The sequence below is a fragment of the Rhagoletis zephyria genome, unplaced genomic scaffold (assembly GCF_001687245.7).
Source record: "Rhagoletis zephyria isolate East Lansing unplaced genomic scaffold, Rhagoletis_zephyria_1.1 Rzeph_scaffold_01290, whole genome shotgun sequence".
NCBI classification, from domain to species: Eukaryota; Metazoa; Arthropoda; class Insecta; order Diptera; family Tephritidae; genus Rhagoletis; species Rhagoletis zephyria.
The window spans coordinates 62,014-75,632 of NW_016158374.1; positions in this window are offsets into that span (position 1 = coordinate 62,014).

Below are 13,619 nucleotides of genomic sequence, written 5' to 3' on the forward strand. Positions count from 1 at the left end.
TGCCACGTATGCGATTGATTTCATATATATCCCTACCAAGCTCCAGTACTCTACCATGAACACTTCCAGAGATATGCAGTATGAAAAATTAGATTTTTATAGGAGGCGCCACGCCATCTTCACTTAGCGCTATGAAATATTCTTTGCATCCTGTTCCCCTCGCCCATTTTCTAAATTGATTTTATATATCTCCATACCAAGTTCCAGTACCCTACCATGAACGCTTCCAGAGATATGCGGCATGAAAAATTCGGTTTTCCAATAAGATCCATTTTTTCCATGAGTATGCGATTAATTTCGTATGGGAGGTGCTACGCCCCCTTTTCCAATAGCTCCAATTTTTCTCCAAGTCCCAGTACTCTACCATGAACACTTCCAGAGATATGCAGTATGAAAAATTTGGTTTTTATAGGAGATACCTCGCCTTCTTCGCCCATTTTCTAAATTGATTTTATATATCTCCATACCAAGTTCCAGTACCCTACCATGAACGCTTCCAGAGATATGCGGCATGAAAAATTCGGTTTTCCAATAAGATCCATTTTTTCCATGAGTATGCGATTAATTTCGTATGGGAGGTGCTACGCCCCCTTTTCCAATAGCTCCAATTTTTCTCCAAGTCCCAGTACTCTACCATGAACACTTCCAGAGATATGCAGTATGAAAAATTTGGTTTTTATAGGAGATACCTCGCCTTCTTCGCCCATTTTCTAAATTGATTTTATATATCTCCATACCAAGTTCCAGTACCCTACCATGAACGCTTCCAGAGATATGCGGCATGAAAAATTCGGTTTTCCAATAACATCAATTTTTTCCATGAGTATGCGGTTGATTTCATAAATTTCCAAATATACACAAAAAATGTCATACAAATCAGTCAAGCCGTTTTGGAGGAGTTGACCACAAACACCGTGACATGAGATTTTATTCGAATGGTGGCAACCCTATGCAAATTTTTTCCTGTTTTAAGTGTTTTCATACTTGCGCAGCGGAATAGCATTATTGCGGCTTATTTAAATTTTTTTTTTTATAATTCAGACGTCTTTACAAACCTTCTACAGACAGAGAGAAACAAAATTCAATAAAAACGAAGTAAATCCGTTGAGCCGTTCTTGAGTTATGCGGTAACAAACGAACCGCAATTCATTTTTATATGTGAAGATTTTTTTCGAGTAGTGCCAACCCTATTCGAATTTTTTCTTTTATTAAATTTCTTTATGCATTCTCAGACGTCTGGCAACACCGGTTTTGAAATTTTTTCTTTACAAACCTTCTACAGACAGAGAGAAACAAAATTAAATAAAAACGAAGCAAATTCGGTGAGCCGTTTTGGAGTGATGCGGTAGCACATAAAAGCAATCTTTTTTATATATAAACTTTTTTTTTCGAATGGTGGCATCCCCATCCAAATTTTTTTCCGAATTAGTTTTTTAATGCGTTCTCAGCGAAATAGCATTATTGCGGCTTATCTTTAATTTTTTCATTTCATTTATTTAATCAAACATATAACCATAGGTTAAATTACAATGTTTGAGTCTTAACACTACAAAGCTTATGTTCTACACCACAATATGGCAAATAATTAAAGAGAAGGAAAATAATTAAGAGGAAGAAACAGTAGGGAAGGACAGAAAAAATACGAGGGACAGGCATGGAGGTTACAGGTATACATCTCTAATACTCATTTAACAAATAGCGTAATAATTCATTCTTAAATTGCAGTGTGCGTTTTATGTTTTTAATTTTATGAGGCAGAGCATTCCAAAGACGGACAGCGAAAACAAAGAACTGTCGTTCTGTAACTAAGCAACTGAATTTCATATTATGTATATTAAGTGATCGAGACGATTTAGTGAACTGAATCCGTTCTTTAAGATACTTGGGCTCCTGAGTTGTAATGACCTTATGAAGGATTGTAAGACATTTTAGTTTTAGTAAGTCATCAAACGGTACCGAACAAATTTGGGTGGCAAAAACAGAAATGTGATCACGACGTTTAATACAATAGATATACCTTGCGATGGTGTTATAGAGGACATTAAGTTTACCACGACACACACTGTCACAACTAGCATACAGTTCACAGCCATACAATAACGTTGGTAACAAAAAAGTTGTTGCTAAAAGCAGTCGAGTTCTCACTGGTGTAAAGTGTTGCGTAGTCCATAAAAACCGAAGCATGCCATGAACCTTGCCTATTGTATTGTTAATGTGGGTACTCCATGACAAAGTTCTATTAAAAAAGACCCCTAAGTTCCTAGCAGTGTCCACAAATTTTATCACAGNATTTTTATAGGAGGCGCCACGCCATCTTCACTTAGCGCTATGAAATATTCTTTGCATCCTGTTCCCCTCGCCCATTTTCTAAATTGATTTTATATATCTCCATACCAAGTTCCAGTACCCTACCATGAACGCTTCCAGAGATATGCGGCATGAAAAATTCGGTTTTCCAATAACATCAATTTTTTCCATGAGTATGCGGTTGATTTCATAAATTTCCAAATATACACAAAAAATGTCATACAAATCAGTCAAGCNGATCCATTTTTTCCATGAGTATGCGATTAATTTCGTATGGGAGGTGCTACGCCCCCTTTTCCAATAGCTCCAATTTTTCTCCAAGTCCCAGTACTCTACCATGAACACTTCCAGAGATATGCAGCATGAAAAATTCGGTTTTCCAATAACATCAATTTTTTTTATGAGTATGCGATTAATTTCGTATGGGAGGTGCTACGCCCCCTTTTCCAATAGCTCCAATTTTTCTCCAAGTCCCAGTACTCTACCATGAACACTTCCAGAGATATGCAGTATGAAAAATTTGGTTTTTATAGGAGATACCTCGCCTTCTTCGCCCATTTTCTAAATTGATTTTATATATCTCCATACCAAGTTCCAGTACCCTACCATGAACGCTTCCAGAGATATGCGGCATGAAAAATTCGGTTTTCCAATAACATCCATTTTTTCCATGAGTATGCGATTAATTTCGTATGGGAGGTGCTACGCCCCCTTTTCCAATAGCTCCAATTTTTCTCCAAGTCCCAGTACTCTACCATGAACACTTCCAGAGATATGCAGTATGAAAAATTTGGTTTTTATAGGAGATACCTCGCCTTCTTCGCCCATTTTCTAAATTGATTTTATATATCTCCATACCAAGTTCCAGTACCCTACCATGAACGCTTCCAGAGATATGCGGCATGAAAAATTCGGTTTTCCAATAAGATCCATTTTTTCCATGAGTATGCGATTAATTTCGTATGGGAGGTGCTACGCCCCCTTTTCCAATAGCTCCAATTTTTCTCCAAGTCCCAGTACTCTACCATGAACACTTCCAGAGATATGCAGTATGAAAAATTTGGTTTTTATAGGAGATACCTCGCCTTCTTCGCCCATTTTCTAAATTGATTTTATATATCTCCATACCAAGTTCCAGTACCCTACCATGAACGCTTCCAGAGATATGCGGCATGAAAAATTCGGTTTTCCAATAACATCAATTTTTTCCATGAGTATGCGGTTGATTTCATAAATTTCCAAATATACACAAAAAATGTCATACAAATCAGTCAAGCCGTTTTGGAGGAGTTGACCACAAACACCGTGACATGAGATTTTATTCGAATGGTGGCAACCCTATGCAAATTTTTTCCTGTTTTAAGTGTTTTCATACTTGCGCAGCGGAATAGCATTATTGCGGCTTATTTAAATTTTTTTTTTTATAATTCAGACGTCTTTACAAACCTTCTACAGACAGAGAGAAACAAAATTCAATAAAAACGAAGTAAATCCGTTGAGCCGTTCTTGAGTTATGCGGTAACAAACGAACCGCAATTCATTTTTATATGTGAAGATTTTTTTCGAGTAGTGCCAACCCTATTCGAATTTTTTCTTTTATTAAATTTCTTTATGCATTCTCAGACGTCTGGCAACACCGGTTTTGAAATTTTTTCTTTACAAACCTTCTACAGACAGAGAGAAACAAAATTAAATAAAAACGAAGCAAATTCGGTGAGCCGTTTTGGAGTGATGCGGTAGCACATAAAAGCAATCTTTTTTATATATAAACTTTTTTTTTCGAATGGTGGCATCCCCATCCAAATTTTTTTCCGAATTAGTTTTTTAATGCGTTCTCAGCGAAATAGCATTATTGCGGCTTATCTTTAATTTTTTCATTTCATTTATTTAATCAAACATATAACCATAGGTTAAATTACAATGTTTGAGTCTTAACACTACAAAGCTTATGTTCTACACCACAATATGGCAAATAATTAAAGAGAAGGAAAATAATTAAGAGGAAGAAACAGTAGGGAAGGACAGAAAAAATACGAGGGACAGGCATGGAGGTTACAGGTATACATCTCTAATACTCATTTAACAAATAGCGTAATAATTCATTCTTAAATTGCAGTGTGCGTTTTATGTTTTTAATTTTATGAGGCAGAGCATTCCAAAGACGGACAGCGAAAACAAAGAACTGTCGTTCTGTAACTAAGCAACTGAATTTCATATTATGTATATTAAGTGATCGAGACGATTTAGTGAACTGAATCCGTTCTTTAAGATACTTGGGCTCCTGAGTTGTAATGACCTTATGAAGGATTGTAAGACATTTTAGTTTTAGTAAGTCATCAAACGGTACCGAACAAATTTGGGTGGCAAAAACAGAAATGTGATCACGACGTTTAATACAATAGATATACCTTGCGATGGTGTTATAGAGGACATTAAGTTTACCACGACACACACTGTCACAACTAGCATACAGTTCACAGCCATACAATAACGTTGGTAACAAAAAAGTTGTTGCTAAAAGCAGTCGAGTTCTCACTGGTGTAAAGTGTTGCGTAGTCCATAAAAACCGAAGCATGCCATGAACCTTGCCTATTGTATTGTTAATGTGGGTACTCCATGACAAAGTTCTATTAAAAAAGACCCCTAAGTTCCTAGCAGTGTCCACAAATTTTATCACAGAATTTTTGAGTTTTATTTCCATATAGTCGTCAGTATTGAACGTCTTCTTATAAATAGCGATGCACTGGGATTTGTTTGGATTATCGCATGCCCACCTATTTACGAGGTGTAAGTCAGAATTCAGGTTAGTAATACAGTTATTAATGGACGTCGTCTGCATAGATATGCACATGACTATGTTTTAAGACATTATGTAGCTGGTTAATGTACAACACAAACAACAATGGACCCAGAATTGAACCCTGGGGAACGCCCCGGGTTATAGGTAAACAGCTGGATGTTACGTTGCCAGCACATACTACCTGTGAACGATCACTCATGTACGATTTCACTAAATTTAAGGCCGTTTGTGAGAAGTTAAATAAGTTTTTAAGTTTTAGATATAGGATTTCATGACTAACGAACATTTTTGAACGGTAATCAAATAAAAATTTTTTATTCTTACAACGCGTTTTTTTTCTCAGTGTACTTTACAGGGCATATATTGCAGCATTCAGCAGACAATTGTACAAATTTTTTGTTAAGCTCATTCACATCTAAATTTTCCAACACATAATTGCTTTTGTTACCAATCCCGATTTCGTTTCCATGTCTTTTTAGAACCTATTGCAATGCTGAATTGATGTTCATAATACTCAAGCTTTTGCTGTTTTATGGCTCTGGTAACTTCTCTTCTCCGAGCCTTGAAATCACTGTAGGTTGTTTCACACCTAGATCGCTTCCATTTATATGTGCCAAACGCATGATAACATATAATAATCACAAACGATAGGGGAAAAGTGGCTTTAGTAATAAAAGGTAGAAAGAAGAAGAGCAGAGCGAGTAATAAAAGTTTCTTACGAATAAAACATATCAGAAGGCCCCTTAGTCATTTGCTATTTTGCAGTAGTTTCTATAAGGCGTCTTTGCAAAAGATCTTGACGGCAGCACCACCAGTTTGGACACGAACAAACACCAAAAATAAAAAGCAGTTGTTATTCGCTTTTGCTTTTTAAGCTGGGTAGCAAACTGCATAATTTCCCGATTACATTTATTTATTTATAATAATTTTTTTTTTCTGATATTGCAGATATCTGGCAACACCATTTTTCCTATTTTCCCTTTACAAACCTTCTACAGACTGGCCTATCCCAGTCATGCATGCGATGCGGTGTTGGTGGCGAGTCGGTGTGAGGCAGTACCTGTGGTTTTGCACGCAAAAACCCAGTCGATTCTATGTACTGCAGCGAAGTGTATTCGCTTAATATTTTCTTACGCATATCTGCATCTAACTCCTCGTCGCTGGACGTATCATCACCCAACATTTGCATGTCAAGTTGCGTGGCTGTTAGCTGCCTTTTAGACACGTGTGTAGTTTTAGTGGTGGCTGTAGGCAGACGCCGTAAATAGCTGAACGGAGTGGGTAGTGAACGCTTTAATCGCTTAGGCGCGCTTGCACTATCCGGATCATCTACTTCACTTTCAGAATCTGTTGCCGTAGCTTCAAGTTTTATAGTACTCGACGGTGGTGTAAGTTCATTAATATGTGCAATGCTGCTGCTATTGTGCTCTGGAGTTTGATTGCCTGCAGGCAATGGTTGCATTTGCAATAAAAACGAAGCAAATCCGTTGAACCGTTCTTGAGTGATGCGATAACACACGAACAGCAGTTCATTTTTATATATAAAAATAATAAAAAATGTTAACTTGAAAAACGTTATGAATATATGTATTAGCATGCTTTTTTTTGCCACTTATGCTTTTTTCACTCCTACCTCGAAATTTTGTGGAAAACACCTAACATTAAGTACTCGGCCAAGGCGTGCAAAGATCAGCTCAGAGGCATTTTATGGTATAATAAGGGTCAATAATGGACTTTTTTCAGAATTGAAGGCTCTACAAAAGTGTCTATTGCGGCGTAACTCTAACTCCCACCAGCGAGTTAGTACGGGTCACCAATTCCAATATTTTGATTGAATTCCCGTTTTTTGCCCCTATCTCATAAACGAAAGAGCTTCAGAAAAAATTTAAATGACAAATTTGTAGAAAATTAAATTTCATACAAAAAAGTTTAAAAACACTGAATCGCTAATATCGATATTTCTTGAGATATAGGACTTTGAAGTTGATCAACAATTTCTACAATTTAGCTAAATAATCAATAAAAAATCCACACTACCTCAAATTCAAAGCGCAATATCTCAAGATATTTCGATGTTAGTGATTTGGTGTTCCAGAACTTTTTTGTATAAAATTTAAATGCCTACAAGTTTGTCATTCGCAATTTTTCTGTAGCTCTTGTTATTTACGAGATAGGAGCAAAAAACGGAAATTTAATCAAAATATTGGGTTTGGTGACCCGTTCTAACTCGCTGATGTGAGGTAGATTTACGCCGCAATGGACACTTTTGTAGAGCATTCAATTCCGAAGAAAGTCCGTCATTTACCATAATTATACCATAAAATGCCTCTGAGCTGAAGAGTTTAGAAAGTGTACATGTATTTTGTATGGGAAATTATGCACGCCTTGGGCGAGTACTTAATGTTAATATTAAGGGTTCAAATTTTCAGGAGTTTCCACACAATTTTGAGGTATGAGTGAAAAAAAATCAATAGCTGCAAAAAAACCAAATGAAGACGTGAACACTTGTTTGAGTCACCATAATATATGTAGATACAAGTACATCAAAATAAAACTTTGTTAGCTTAAGGTGTTCTTACACGATGTGTATTTGCATGTGTACGTGCCACTCTTTACATAAGGAAATGCCAACATATCGTGTAAAGACAAATTAGATTTGTTTCTGTACAAAGCAGATGCACGTACATACATACGAAATATACATAAATGTTTCTATTTTCATCTGACACACAGGTAGAATCATCTGAGTTTAGTTTATTTCGTTTTCAAAGATCGTAATTTTAAATATTAGTTAAATAAAAACTGTGAATTCGGCAGACATACGCATTTACATATGTATTGTAAAAGTCACATTTACAGATGCAAATACATATCGTGTAAGAACACCTTTATTTGAAAATGGTTTTGTTTTATTTCTATAGTGGAGGAAAACTATGCCTATCGATGCATCGATGTACGCCTTCCGATGCATAGACAAATATCGTTGTAAGTTTCGATGCATCGATGCGAGGAAACACATCGATGTAGTTTCGCCACTGACATCCGTAGACTGACCCCTTAAGTTTTTGGTGGAAAGATGCTATAAGTGGGGGCTATCATAAAAGCCATAGTAGTACGATTTTTTCGTAAAATCTACGAAAATGCGATCTTCGAATCGGAATTGCTACGAACGTGTGTATTCAAAGTAAACGCTACGTTCGTAGCTATTCGGATTCAGTGGTAGAATTTTCGTTGATTGCACGAAAAATCGGACTACGATGGATTCTGTGATAGAACTGGTAACTATTAGAAAACTCAAAATAAAACAAAGTTTAAGTAAGAAAGTTCAAACAAACACAGTGTATTCAATTAAGTTTCTTAAACTAATGAAAAAGTTTCGCGACAACAATTTAGTTTTCGCAGGTTAACGTGAAGGAGAAAGAACTTTATATTTATGAGTGCAAAGTAAAATACCATCGATGGTTTCAAAAACCCATCGATAGTGGCTAAAGCATTGGCCCCATCGATGGTGTTGCAGCACTAGTAGCCTAGGGGGCAGGAGTTTATATAGGGGGAAATATTTTTAATTACATTTTATTGTTTTTTTTTGTGTATCTAAATTAGAGCCTACGATTTCACGAGATCATTTGAGAAACAATTTCTCGCGAGGATCGCTTTGTTTCTCGAGTTTCGCGATAATCACTTTAAAGGTCTGATTATGCATACTTCGCATAACTTCGTAAACGTATTATAACTTTACAAAAAGGCTGATAATACTTCGCATGCAACCAAATTGATCAGTACTACCAACCTTGTGCATCGCCGCAATAGGGTTATTCACGGCGTGTGAACAAAAACAGCTGATTTTTGGATTTGTTTACAGAAAAAGTCATTCAAGTGGCTATTAAGTGGTTTTAATGGGATATATTTGTAGTCCGAATTAAGTCAACACTAACGTTCTTTGCGGTTTGACATAATTTTCAATGCAATATATGTCAAAATATGTAAATAAAATACGTACATTTTTCTTAAAAAAATATGTAATTAACTACATATATTGAACAATATGTTTACTAGAAAGAGCATAAAAATACCTTTGATTTTATATATAATTTTATATAGACAGGTTTAAGGACAACTGCCAACAGCGAAATAAAACAACTGAACTGATATATATATATATATATATAATACGCGAAGGCATTTTTTGTTCCGCATAAAAGATCTGCACCGTTCGTTCGATTTTCAACAGTGAGGTGTCAAATTAAAGGACGTGCAATAAGGATTTTTTTTTTTTTGAAAAGAGCTGCCATCTTTTAAAAACTGATCAAATCCGTACCGTTCGTTCGATTTTCAAAAAGATTTTTTTTTAAAAGAGTTTCCTCCTTTTAAAAACGTACCTACATATATTTAAATTATTAAAAAAAAATTTATCAATTATTCAAAATGGGCATTGGTCGCAATGGTTTTGAAAATCTTTGTTTTTTAAATTAACTATAGGAGGGTTGCCACCTGATTAAAAAATAAAATTCAATTTAAATTAAGGGAAATAGGTAAAAGAAGCATGTATGTATCACCATATGTGTGCAAAACGAAATGGTTTTAAGAAGGTAACAGTTTGAAAATATTTTGAACAAGGGTGCCACCTGCTTGAAATGTCGAATTTAGTTAACTTATACACAAATTATATGAAACATTAAAATACGAATGTCAAACGGAAGTGTGTTAAGAAATCTTTATTTTCAACGCTAAGACTATTTGGGAGGTGATGGGAAAGGGTTGCCACCTGTTTAAATAGTTAAATTCAAAGTATTTAATAAGTTAAATGAATTATTAAAATTTGGGTATCAATATAAGGGGGTTTCAAAAATGTTTATCTCTAAACCATATTTATTGGGGTTGCCACGTGTTTAAAAATCAAACTCAACTTAATTTATCACTTAATTAAAATACGTATCGCAATGTTAGACAATGGAGCCTTAACAAGAGTCTAGCTCGAAAATATTTTTCAAGAGAGCTGTCATCTGTTTGAAAGGTTTAATTTAATTAACTAATGCAAAATTTATTTGAATTATATGAATACGGGAGTCAGACGAAAGAGTGTTAAGAAATATTTAGTCTGAACATTTCGAACGATTGAGATGGGCTGCCACGTGTTTAAAACGTTACATTCAAATTATTCAATTAGTTCGACGAATTATTAAAGGATGGGTATCAATCGAAATGGGTTTGAAAACTTTTCATTTAGGACCTTTGATCAATCAAATTCAAATTAGTTCATCTGCTATTGAAACACACGTGTATCACAATGTCAGGCGAAAGAGATTTAAGAAGATTTTAGTTTGAAATAACTTTTGAAAAAAACTTCCACCTGTTTGAAAAGTCGAATTTAGTTAACGTATACACAAGCTTTATGAAATGTTTAGATATGAGTGTGAATCGAAAGAAATGTATGAAAGCTTTAGTTTGAAAATATCTTTAATTAGGCTGGCCACCTTTTCGAAAAAAACATATCGATCTAAAAGTATAGGTATATGTATGTGTACTATACGAGAAGGTATTTTTTGTGATAGTCATTAGATTTTCAGGATTCTTTTGAATTTAAAAAATGAGAGGTCAAATTAAAGACCTTAACCTGTAGATGTGCGATACAGTTTCATCTTTGTACTTAAGATCTTTTTTATCGGTAAAAAGTGATTTGAAATTTGATGAAATTAAAAACCTGCACTATGCGAGACCTGTCTTCACTAAAAAATGGCTACACTGATTTAGATGAAATATTGCACTTTGATCGCTTATAACTGTGACTAATATTTGGAATATTTTTTAGGTCTTTGAAATTTTATTTGGCGTTTTAACGCCATACGGGTTCACTAGTTACATATATTCTATTAATTTATTTCATATAAAACGCTATTTTAATATAAAATGAAAATTTTGAATAAAAAATATCATGTTATTTTCTTCCATTAACATATAAAATCATACTTTAATATTTAGTGATGTTACCGAAGAATTTTTTATTATAAATCATATATTATTATTAAAATTGCCATAATTTATATACAGGGTGTCCCAGAACTCAACGTCAAGCCGAAACGGGGTGACAGGATTGATTGTAACCATCATGAGAAAAATCAGAAAAAAATCTATCCCATGCAGTTTGAAAATTATGGGCATTTAAGAAAAACCTAGAAATTTGGTCAAACTGTAACCATTTTTCGGTTATTGTGGTTAATTTTTATTATTTTTGTTCATTTAAACTTTGGAACCTTAACCCTAAATAACATTTCCAGAACCTAAGTCAAAAATAATGACACAATTGCCCCAAGTTTTCTAGAATTAAGACTATTTGTTAAACTATGAATTTAAAATGTTTATAATTTGTCGACTTTGAAAGGCCCTACTTTAAAAAAAATGTACTAAAGTGCCTTGGCAAGTGCCATTAAAAGTTCGCGCATTTAATCAGGATTGTAAAATGATACAATACTTGTTAGTTTCATACTAAAAAAAAACGAGTAAAAAAATAAAAACGTTAAGTAACCCATTTTTTCTAACCCATTTTAATCAGTTCAAATGTTTTTTATTCGCACAAGCTCTTGGTAGGTTCTTAATTTTACGGGAAAATTATGAGAGAGATGGATAGTGGACAAGTTNCAAAAAAAAAAAACGAGTAAAAACATAAAAACCACAAGTAACCCGATTTTTGCTAACCCATTTTACTCAGTTCAAATGTTTTTTATTCGCACAAGCTCTTGGTAGGATGTTAATTTTACGGCAAAATGATGAGAGAGATGGATAGTGGACATGTTTGCCATGAGCGAGCGCGACAGATAGTGACGCCACGCAGTGAGACGGAGATGCGTCGTTGAAACGCGTGCGAATGAAACAGATACAGTCGCCATACCAAGCAAATGGCTANATGTTAATTTTACGGCAAAATGATGAGAGAGATGGATAGTGGACATGTTTGCCATGAGCGAGCGCGACAGATAGTGACGCCACGCAGTGAGACGGAGATGCGTCGTTGAAACGCGTGCGAATGAAACAGATACAGTCGCCATACCAAGCAAATGGCTACGCTACCAGTCCGACGCTGTAACGGCAACACTGCAGTTAGTATGTTTCGCTCATTCGTCTACAGCGCACCTTTTCGTATTCGCTTGTGTTGATTTAGCACTGACAACATTGGCTTTTTGGACTTGGATTTTTGTGAATTGGACTTGTTGATTACATACCGGCAATATTGGCTTCTCTCTTTTGGAATTGGACTTTTGTGTTGGCATCCTTGTTATCTACCATGCCTACGCGCTGCACTTCACAAGAATATGCGAACATCCATCTCATTTATGGAGAATGCAGATGAAACGCAAGTGCCGCCGCTAGACTTTATCGGGAAAGATATCCAAATATAGAGCGCTATAAGGATCACCGCGTATTTGTTAATGTGCACCGTTTACTCACAGAGGGCGGCCATTTCCCGAGAAGACAGATCCCAGTATCGCTTTAAAGTAAACCTGTGGACCGGAATTTTAAACGGCAAAATTATTGGGCCTTTAGACTTGCCTGAGAACTTCAATGGCACGAATTACCTACATTTTTTACGATAAAATTTACCAACTCTGTTAGAGGATATACCACTAACAGATCGTCGCCACATGTGGTATCAACAAGATGGCTGCCCGGCGCATTACGCAGTGCAAGTAAGAGATTTCCTTGACCAGGAATATCCGGGAAGGTGGATTGGAGCTTCAGGAACTATCTCGTGGCCAACCAGTTCCCCAGATTTAAATCCCTTGGATTTTTTTTATTGGGGCGTTCTCAAAGAAAATTTTATTCAAAGCCTATTGAGAGCGTAGCCGAGCTGCGTGAACGAATTTCTCAAGCTGCTGAGGACATCCACTCTCGAGGATATTCCCGGCTAATAAGTGGATCTTTTTTAAGAAGATGTAGGGAGTGTATTGAGGCTGATGGTAAACAATTTTAACATTTATTGTAATAAAAAATGTTATTTCCCTATCTGACTTTTATTCCAATAAACCTAAACTAAACTAGGTCAAGAATTTTCATTATTTAAATAATTTTACTTACTTTTGTTGACTTTGGTAAAAGTGGCGTCACTATCTATCTCGCTCGCTCATGGCAAACATGTCCACTATCCATCTCTCTCATCATATTGCCATAAAATTAAGAACCTACCAAGAGCTTGTGCGAATAAAAAACATTTGAACTGAGTAAAATGGGTTAGCAAAAATCGGGTTACTTGAGGTTTTTATTTTTTTACTCGTTTTTTTTTTAGTATGAAACTAACAAGTATTGTACCATTTTACAATCCTGGTGAAATGCGCGAACTTTTAATGGCACTTGCCAAGGCACTTTTGTACATTTTTTTTAAGGAGGGCCTTTCAAAGTCGACATATTATAAAAATTTTAAATTCATAGTTCAACAAATAGCCTTAATTTTAGAAAACTTGGGGCAATTGTGTCATTGTTTTTGACTTAGGTTTTAGAAATGTTATTTAGGGTTAAGGTT